This window comes from Petromyzon marinus, unplaced genomic scaffold (assembly GCF_048934315.1).
Source record: "Petromyzon marinus isolate PM22_M1 ecotype Great Lakes invasive population unplaced genomic scaffold, UKy_Petmar_22M1.pri1.0 PM_Scaffold_28, whole genome shotgun sequence".
NCBI classification, from domain to species: domain Eukaryota; kingdom Metazoa; phylum Chordata; class Hyperoartia; order Petromyzontiformes; family Petromyzontidae; genus Petromyzon; species Petromyzon marinus.
In genome coordinates this window covers 466977-477292 of record NW_027423257.1, presented here as the reverse complement: position 1 = coordinate 477292, position 10316 = coordinate 466977, and the positions used below count along the sequence as shown (strand labels likewise).

General features: G+C 47.8%; 1 long non-coding RNA gene across 1 annotated transcript; it reads right to left on the bottom strand.

Moving 5' to 3' along the window:
* Positions 1-1417: 1417 nt before the first annotated feature.
* On the bottom strand, positions 1418-5888 carry LOC142923089 (uncharacterized). Its single transcript, XR_012940510.1, has 2 exons — positions 3313-5888; positions 1418-2710 (listed from the first exon to the last, which is right to left on the bottom strand). It is a non-coding gene; the product is annotated as an uncharacterized LOC142923089 (long non-coding RNA).
* Between the last annotated feature and the right edge of the window lie 4428 nt (positions 5889-10316).

Here is a 10316-nt window from a genome sequence, read left to right as displayed (position 1 = left end):
ATCAGTCCGGAGCTCCGGACTTCAGGAAGCCTCCAGAGAAAGATGCTGAAGGAAAGCGCTGGCGAGTTCACGAAGGATCGCAGCTTCCCGGGTCCGCTTGCAGGCTCACCTTGTAGGGGAAGTGTGGCCACCGAATGGAGAACTTGGGAACTGGTGAGGAGACGGAGCATTGTGGGAGCGGAGAGCAGGGAGGGGCATGGAGGTCAGACGTTCCACGGGAGGAGGCGAGTCTCGTCCTAATGCCTACGGGATGGAGGAGAGCACCGGGCTCACTGAAACGGGGGCTTCCATACAAAAGAATCGACGAGAATAAAAAAAAACAAGGAAAGAATCGAGCATGTTGTGAGCATTGATAGACAGTGAAGTATCCAGAGGCGTGAGAAGGGAGGCTTGCTACAAGGGGTAGGAGCGGTCCCCTTCATCGCTCCTTCTTCTCTCGTGATTAGACTGCTCTTTCTCTCCATCGCGCCGCTCAATGTTTACTTTCAGCCGGAACGGCTCCGGATCGCTGCACCGGGAATTATTTTGCCACGCCACATCAATCTCTCTTAATTTGGTCCTCATAATTTTGTATAAACCTGTTTATAGACTTATAAGATTATGAGGACGATAATGAAACATTATTATGGAAAGGCATACCTTACACTCTAGTGGTAGTGCCTTACGCCGATATTTCCCACTCCGAGCCAGCCTACAGTAGCATCCTGGGGGGAATGTAGAGCGAGGAATGTAAAGCCCTGCATCTACAAATGTGCAAAACGTCTCGAGGCTGTGAAATGGAGATTTGGGGGTGTGCCTGGCGCTGTTTAAAAGATACCACCCCGCCCCCATCAGAAACCTCTTCCCTGCAGCTGTCCCATGAGAGTGCTATGGTGAGCGAGTGGATGACTTGAGCACCTGCCAGCAAGGGGATCCAGAGAAGCGTCATAGCAATTGTAAGAAAGGAGGACATGCGAGTGTGCCAACACTTGTTTCGCACAGTACAGGTACATGGTGCAATACGTGCGTTTGGGAAGCGGTGATGCAGTGCTACGCGCATCACGCTACAAACCCGTCGACCCGAGTTCGATTCCCACCCACGGCACGCATCAGTGGCGAGCGACATCTGGACTGACCGGCACCCACGCTTTCCTAACTCGCACTCACCAGCGTGGTGAAATATGGTTAAATGACCCCCCATTATGAAGGCGATGTACGGGAGGGGCCTTCATCCGTTGTTGTGCTGAGAATGACTGCAATGGATTTTATTTTTGACCAATGTTGCAATATCATGCATTCAGGGAGTGGCGGTGCAGTGATTGGTGGTCTCAAGCTGCATTTCCAAGAGGGTCCTGAGGGCGAGGGCAGGAGCTGAATTGGTCATCGTGTGTAGCAGCAAACTGGAGTGCCCGAACAAAGCCTACGTATATGGAGGGGATTACACTCAAGGAACTAATTTTATTTGTGTTCATCACGGACAGTCCCAAAGACCCAAACACACAAAACAGCCAGCAAAAATCATGACTATTAAATGTGTCACTGATAAAGAGGTAATAAGTGTCTTGAATCAAGCACGGTTATAGGAATATTGGAAAGTACAGGGGGTACATTTTACGTGTGTCTGTGCGTATATTGTGTCATGTCGGATGTGAGGAAATTCTTCTTCAGCCTTTGCAGTCTGTCACGAGAATGATAAAATGCACCACGTGACACCCAAGTGTTCACCAAAAGCTGGTAACGAGACAACGACACGCACAAATCTGCAGCCTTCTCTCTCAAGTGATATAATTTTGCCGAGTTCATTCCGAGCCGACGTTGCTCCCCCATTGGTTGTGTAAACACGGCGGCGTCTCCCAAGAACTTGTAAACAACCCGCCGAGCCCTCCCAGCCACAGTCCTGTTCCGAACGAGCCTGACGGCACGCGGCTCGTCGATGCGAGCCTTCGATTGATAACGGGGCGCAGGAGCTCACTCAGCAGACTCCCTGGCGGCATCGCGGCGATGACTACAGCCTCAAGCTAAACAAGCGCAGAACCTGCAGATCGCTGTGACATGGAAAGCGCGGCTCATCATAAAGACAAAACCGTGGGAGCGCAGCGTGCGCTGTGCACATTTTCCTCGGAGTAGCCCTCGTTTACAGGAGAACATAACTACGTGTAATGCACGTACAGGAGAACATACGTCCGTGTCACTCGACCACTTCGAGCATGCCGATTAAGGAATTCCCCTCCTCAAGGTGTGTATTAATTTGTAAAAATGTCAGGATAGTTTTTCAACTGGTCTTGTGCACGAGTGGGTTTAGTCAAATCCATTGGTGCTAAACTAGTTTTGCGTTGCCTTTGTATTGTATTGGCCTCGGTGTCTTATAGAGTCAGAGGGTGGGCAAGTCGGGTGTCGGGTTCATATATATTGTTGCGAAAGTGTTTTTGGGGTCATTGGATGGGGTGGCAAGTTATCAGTCTGTAATTTTTTTGGTCGGTGGGTCAGGATGATGCTTGTCGGGTGATTTACTTGTTGGGGGTACCCGTGGGCTGGCGGCTGGGCGGGGGTCGTCCGTTCGGTCGGTGGTTCGGCGGACGCGACGTCATCCGGCCATCCGTGCGAGCGTGGGTGGAGCAGCCCGTCGGCGAGACGGCTCTTCTCCTGCTCGTACCTCTGTACCAGCCGCCTGCCGGAGTTGACCAGAGCCTCGGCTCGCACCACCATCTCCTCCTCGTAGCGCTCGCTCGGGCTGTGGAGAGACACCAGTGCCGGCGTCACGAGCGTGGGTGCACCGGCAGTACCCCGAACCGAGCGGAGCCCGGACTCTACATGCACTTGGGCCGACCGGACCATGGCCCCGACTTTAATAAACAACACAAAACTAGCTTCGACCCTAACCGCACGATTGTTAATCACGCCACGCGATACGCACCTGATGAAAGCGCCGAGTTGCATGCGTGAGAAGTTATTATTTCCAATCGTTCAATATATTTGACATTTAAGCCCATGGTGGTGATGGTCAATGTGACACCGGTGCGGCAGGTTGGTTTGCGAGCCACCCCTACCACGCGAGACCGTGGCTAACAGAGCACACAAAACTGAACAAGTTATTACATTTAATCGTTAAACGGAGAATAATTGAGAAACAATACGAATGATAACAAGACCATACAAATGATCTGATCCGGAATCGAATAGTGGGCCTTGCAATGGGAGTAGTTGAGTTGCTGGGGAGGGAGTGCGGTGGAATGCCGGCCCCTTGTGAGCACCACAAGAAGCCGAGGGCAGAATAAAAGCGCGACACTGCCGTCGGTAGCGTCAGCGCAACGGGCTTCACGACCAAGACCGCACCTCATGGGCTGCTTCCACTCGCTCAAGAGGATGCCGAGCCTTTCTTGACAGTCTAATTGGGGACAGGGAAAACACAGGGGTTGTCAGACATTGCCACACTCGGAATGAGGAAAGTGAGAAGTGATGGGAGTGGAGTAGAGAGGGAGGGCATTTGTTACCAAAGAGGACGTCGCCGATACGTTCCACTTTCTGAGTGGGGTTTCCTTCTGGCTCCCCGTGTGCGACCGCGAGTCTGAGCTCGCCCTAATCCTGGGCCATGCGACCCGCGCTCTGCGGTGGCGATGTGTGGGCAGGGAGCCGCGTCACTCAAACGATCGCTCGGTCACCAACTCAAGAGGACAGAGATCCCTCCTATCGCCCCAAGAGGCCGCCGGGGCAAATGCTGCGAGCAAACATCTGTTAAGGCCGGAACGGCACATGAGGGGGTGATGTGGCCAGCACGGAGTGGCCAACTCTTGCCTCCAAAGTGCTGAATCACTGCCAGCCGATTCGGACGAATGGCCAAGTTAGGGAACAGCTGACGGGGAGCAGGTGGCCAAGGTGGGCTGATGAACAGTCAGCTGGATGAGTTATGAACATGCTGCAGGTTGGTGTGTAGAGACAAGGGTTAAAGGGTGACTAATGACAAAATGTTAAAGCTGCCTTCTGTTTACCCAGGAGAGCCTTACTGAGTCTCAAGACATTATCAGGAGGCTCCCGCTACATTGGAATGTTTGGCCAATTGGATTGAGTGGTGCGTGTGGGAGGAAATGGTACCAAGTAGAACGTCATGAATACGACGAGGATGCACCTCAATGATAAGGATAGATGGAATCAAGAATCCATCGATGCACGCCTTCGACTAGTCACCTTGTGGCCTAAGCCCACAACACCAGGTATTCCCAGGGAGTCTCCTATCTAAGCACTAAGCCCAGGCCTGCTTATTCTCCCAGAGCCAATGAGACTGTGTGGTGTATTCAAAGCCATTGGGTTGAAGGCAATTGACAGGCAGGCAGAGCGAGTGGTGGGCGCATGGGTGGCAGTAGAAGCGGCCGATGTAGACCGCTCTGAATGGATAGAGGTGGTCGAGCCAGATGATTGCGGAAGGAGTAGCGGAGTGGTGCATCGTGGCCGTGATCGGACATCGAGTGGTCAAGCGGGTATTGTGTGCAATGCACTAGAAACCAGTTCTGAACCGTCACAACGGTGGTGAGAGGCTGCCGAATTGGGAATTGGGGACGTTTGCCCAAGCTCCCAATCCGAGTTGGGCCACCTGTAAGAAGGGAGGGCGCGCACTCGAACTTGGGCCGGCCACGACCGTTTTACCAGCGGTCGAGATCCTCCCGCGAGCTCAGGGAGGCCGGCTCGGGGCGCTGGCGCTGCGATTCGGCCACGGCGAGGGTCTGGAAGTACGGGGACGTCCGCTGCGGGCAGCCGCCAGACGGGACGCCGGGTCGCTGCGCTACAACGACGACGACGGGGAGGACGATGAGGGCTACGGGTGCGAGCAGTGGCGGCAACAACTGTGACAGAAACAACTGACGCGGCATCGGCGCTCACGTAGCGGATAGCGCACCGCGCTACGGACCCGGCGAGCCGAGTTCGAGTCAAGTGCGCGGTTAAGAATGGCGACAGCAAACATCAGAACCGATCTCTCATCCCCTGTGCGCTCCTCGTGATCACCTGGCTTATAATAGTTGCACATTTACAAATTTACCAACTTACTTAGGTTCAGATGAATACGAGAACCTGGTGTGGCTTGGAGTGAACGTCAGCACGGGGGAGACGAAGGCAGCCGGCCATGGCGCTGGTCACACCACCTCCCTTGTGTTTAGTGCCGTCCTTGATAGGTGGGCACTTGACCTAATATTCTGTGTAGGCTACAAGACCTTTGTCTTTACGTGTGTACGTGTGCGAGTGTGCAATTGTGTACAAGTGTGTAAATGTACAAGTGTGCACGTGTGGGTATGGCCTCAAGGTGCACATAGCCTGGCACAAGCGCCGTGGTGATGTCACCGCCACTTAGTGGCGAAGAGTGGTTGTTGTTGTGTTATCTACAATGAAGCATTTGTAGAGAGTGTAAAGTGGAGAGTTTTTCATATCTGAGCAGTGTGCTTATGACCAGCTCCGGTTTGACAGCAGAGGTCTCACTCTGAATCAGTTAGGCGGCATTATCTATTCATCGCCTGTTTAATGCTGTGTGTAAGCTTTAGGGGTTGAATGCTTTTTGCTATTCACAAAATAAAACAAAAGCAGTCATGCAAACATCGAATTTAACACAGCACAGCAAAACCAGTTGCACCATTAAATTCCGCTCGTCCAGGCGGGGAGAATTCAATCACATTTATTCGATGCGACATTTTGACCCCAAACCGAGAGGATTGTGGGATGTTTGTGTTTTTTTGGTAATAGCTCTGGAAGGAAACGTCGCAGACCCATCAAGGTGGTACTCGTACTGCTCGCCTTATCGAGAGGAATCCAAATATATGAATGGTTAAGCTATGGAATATGAAATGGACGAGCGACCAATAAAACAACATGTATTATGGGGTTGAATGCTTTTTGCTATTCACAAAATAAAACAAAAGCAGTCATGCAAACATCGAATTTAACACAGCACAGCAAAACCAGTTGCACCATTCAATTCCGCTCGTCCAGGCGGGGAGAATTCAATCACATTTATTCGATGCGACGTTTCTTATGGGATTTAATAAGCGACAACATTTTGACCCCAAACCGAGAGGATTGTGGGATGTTTGTGTTTTTTTGTTAATAGCTCTGGAAGGAAACGTCGCAGACCCATCAAGGTGGTACTCGTACTGCTCGCCTTATCGAGAGGAATCCAAATATATGAGTGGTTAAGCTATGGGATATGAAATGGACGAGCGACCAATAAAACAACATGTATTATGGGGTTGAATGCTTTTTGCTATTCACAAAATAAAACAAAAGCAGTCATGCAAACATCGAATTTAACACAGCACAGCAAACCAGTTGCACCATTCAATTCCGCTCGTCCAGGCGGGGAGAATTCAATCACATTTATTCGATGCGACGTTTCTTATGGGATTTAATAAGCGACAACATTTTGACCCCAAACCGAGAGGATTGTGGGATGTTTGTGTTTTTTTGGTAATAGCTCTGGAAGAAAACGTCGCAGACCCATCAAGCTGGTACTCGTACTGCTCGCCTTATCGAGAGGAATCCAAATATATGAGTGGTTAAGCTATGGGATATGAAATGGACGAGCGACCAATAAAACAACATGTATTATGGGGTTGAATGCTTTTTGCTATTCACAAAATAAAACAAAAGCAGTCATGAAAACATCGAATTTAACACAGCACAGCAAAACCAGTTGCACCATTCAATTCCGCTCGTCCAGGCGGGGAGAATTCAATCACATTTATTCGATGCGACGTTTCTTATGGGATTTAATAAGCGACAACATTTTGACCCCAAACCGAGAGGATTCTGGGATGTTTGTTGTTTTTTGGTAATAACTCTGGAAGGAAACGTTGCAGACCCTGCAAGGTGGTACTCGTACTGCTCGCCTCATCGAGAGGAATCCAAATATATGAGTGGTTACGCTATGGGATATGAAATGGACGAGCGACCAATAAAACAACATGTATTATGGGGTTGAATGCTTTTTGCTATTCACAAAATAAAACAAAAGCAGTCATGCAAACATCGAATTTAACACAGCACAGCAAACCAGTTGCACCATTCAATTCCGCTCGTCCAGGCGGGGAGAATTCAATCACATTTATTCGATGCGACGTTTCTTATGGGATTTAATAAGCGACAACATTTTGACCCCAAACCGAGAGGATTGTGGGATGTTTGTGTTTTTTTGGTAATAGCTCTGGAAGAAAACGTCGCAGACCCATCAAGCTTGTACTCGTACTGCTCGCCTTATCGAGAGGAATCCAAATATATGAGTGGTTAAGCTATGGGATATGAAATGGACGAGCGACCAATAAAACAACATGTATTATGGGGTTGAATGCTTTTTGCTATTCACAAAATAAAACAAAAGCAGTCATGAAAACATCGAATTTAACACAGCACAGCAAAACCAGTTGCACCATTCAATTCCGCTCGTCCAGGCGGGGAGAATTCAATCACATTTATTCGATGCGACGTTTCTTATGGGATTTAATAAGCGACAACATTTTGACCCCAAACCGAGAGGATTCTGGGATGTTTGTTGTTTTTTGGTAATAACTCTGGAAGGAAACGTTGCAGACCCATCAAGGTGGTACTCGTACTGCTCGCCTCATCGAGAGGAATCCAAATATATGAGTGGTTACGCTATGGGATATGAAATGGACGAGCGACCAATAAAACAACATGTATTATGGGGTTGAATGCTTTTTGCTATTCACAAAATAAAACAAAAGCAGTCATGCAAACATCGAATTTAACACAGCACAGCAAACCAGTTGCACCATTCAATTCCGCTCGTCCAGGCGGGGAGAATTCAATCACATTTATTCGATGCGACGTTTCTTATGGGATTTAATAAGCGACAACATTTTGACCCCAAACCGAGAGGATTGTGGGATGTTTGTGTTTTTTTGCTAATAGCTCTGGAAGAAAACGTCGCAGACCCATCAAGCTGGTACTCGTACTGCTCGCCTTATCGAGAGGAATCCAAATATATGAGTGGTTAAGCTATGGGATATGAAATGGACGAGCGACCAATAAAACAACATGTATTATGGGGTTGAATGCTTTTTGCTATTCACAAAATAAAACAAAAGCAGTCATGAAAACATCGAATTTAACACAGCACAGCAAAACCAGTTGCACCATTCAATTCCGCTCGTCCAGGCGGGGAGAATTCAATCACATTTATTCGATGCGACGTTTCTTATGGGATTTAATAAGCGACAACATTTTGACCCCAAACCGAGAGGATTCTGGGATGTTTGTTGTTTTTTGGTAATAACTCTGGAAGGAAACGTTGCAGACCCATCAAGGTGGTACTCGTACTGCTCGCCTCATCGAGAGGAATCCAAATATATGAGTGGTTACGCTATGGGATATGAAATGGACGAGCGACCAATAAAACAACATGTATTTTGGGGTTGAATGCTTTTTGCTATTCACAAAATAAAACAAAAGCAGTCATGCAAACATCGAATTTAACACAGCACAGCAAAATCAGTTGCACCATTCAATTCCGCTCGTCCAGGCGGGGAGAATTCAATCACATTTAATCGATGCGACGTTTCTCATGGGATTTAATAAGCGACAACATTTTGACCCCAAACCGAGAGGATTGTGGGATGTTTGTGGTTTTTGGTAATAACTCTGGAAGGAAACGTCGCAGACCCATCAAGGTGGTACTCGTACTGCTCGCCTCATCGAGAGGAATCCAAATATATGAGTGATTACGCTATGGGATATGAAATGGACGAGCGACCAATAAAATAACATTTATTATGGGGTTGAATGCTTTTTGCTATTCACAAAATAAAACAAAAGCAGTCATGCTAACATCGAATTTAACACAGCACAGCGAAACCAGTTGCACCATTCAATTCCGCTCGTCCAGGCGGGGAGAATTCAATCACATTTATTCGATGCGACGTTTCTTATGGGATTTAATAAGCGACAACATTTTGACCCCAAACCGAGAGGATTCAGGGATGTTTGTGGTGTTTTGGTAATAACTCTGGAAGGAAACGTCGCAGACCCATCAAGGTGGTACTCGTACTGCTCGCCTCATCGAGAGGAATCCAAATATATGAGTGGTTACGCTATGGGATATGAAATGGACGAGCGACCAATAAAACAACATGTATTTTGGGGTTGAATGCTTTTTGCTATTCACAAAATAAAACAAAAGCAGTCATGCAAACATCGAATTTAACACAGCACAGCAAAATCAGTTGCACCATTCAATTCCGCTCGTCCAGGCGGAGAGAATTCAATCACATTTATTCGATGCGACGTTTCTTATGGGATTTAATAAGCGACAACATTTTGACCCCAAACCGAGAGGATTCTGGGATGTTTGTGGTTTTTGGTAATAACTCTGGAAGGAAACGTCGCAGACCCATCAAGGTGGTACTCGTACTGCTCGCCTCATCGAGAGGAATCCAAATATATGAGTGGTTACGCTATGGGATATGAAATGGACGAGCGACCAATAAAACAACATGTATTATGGGGTTGAATGCTTTTTGCTATTCACAAAATAAAACAAAAGCAGTCATGCAAACATCGAATTTAACAAAGCACAGCAAAACCAGTTGCACCATTCAATTCCGCTCGTCCAGGCGGGGAGAATCCAATCACATTTATTCGATGCGACGTTTCTTATGGGATTTAATAAGCGACAACATTTTGACCCCAAACCGAGAGGATTCTGGGATGTTTGTGGTTTTTTGGTAACAACTCTGGAAGGAAACGTCGCAGACCCATCAAGGTGGTACTCGTACTGCTCGCCTCATCGAGTGGAATCCAAATATATGAGTGCTTACGCTATGGGATATGAAATGGACGAGCGACCAATAAAACAACATGTATTATGGGGTTGAATGCTTTTTGCTATTCACAAAATAAAACAAAAGCAGTCATGCTAACATCGAATTTAACACAGCACAGCAAAACCAGTTGCACCATTCAATTCCGCTCCTCCAGGCGGGGAGAATTCAATCACATTTATTCGATGCGACGTTTCTTATGGGATTTAATAAGCGACAACATTTTGACCCCAAACCGAGAGGATTCTGGGATGTTTGTGGTTTTTTGGTAATAACTCTGGAAGGAAACGTCGCAGACCCATCAAGGTGGTACTCGTACTGCTCGCCTCATCGAGAGGAATCCAAATATATGAGTGGTTACGCTATGGGATATGAAATGGACGAGCGACCAATAAAACAACATGTATTATGGGGTTGAATGCTTTTTGCTATTCACAAAATAAAACAAAAGCAGTCATGCAAACATCGAATTTAACACAGCACAGCAAAACCAGTTGCACCATTCAATTCCGCTCGTCCAGGCGG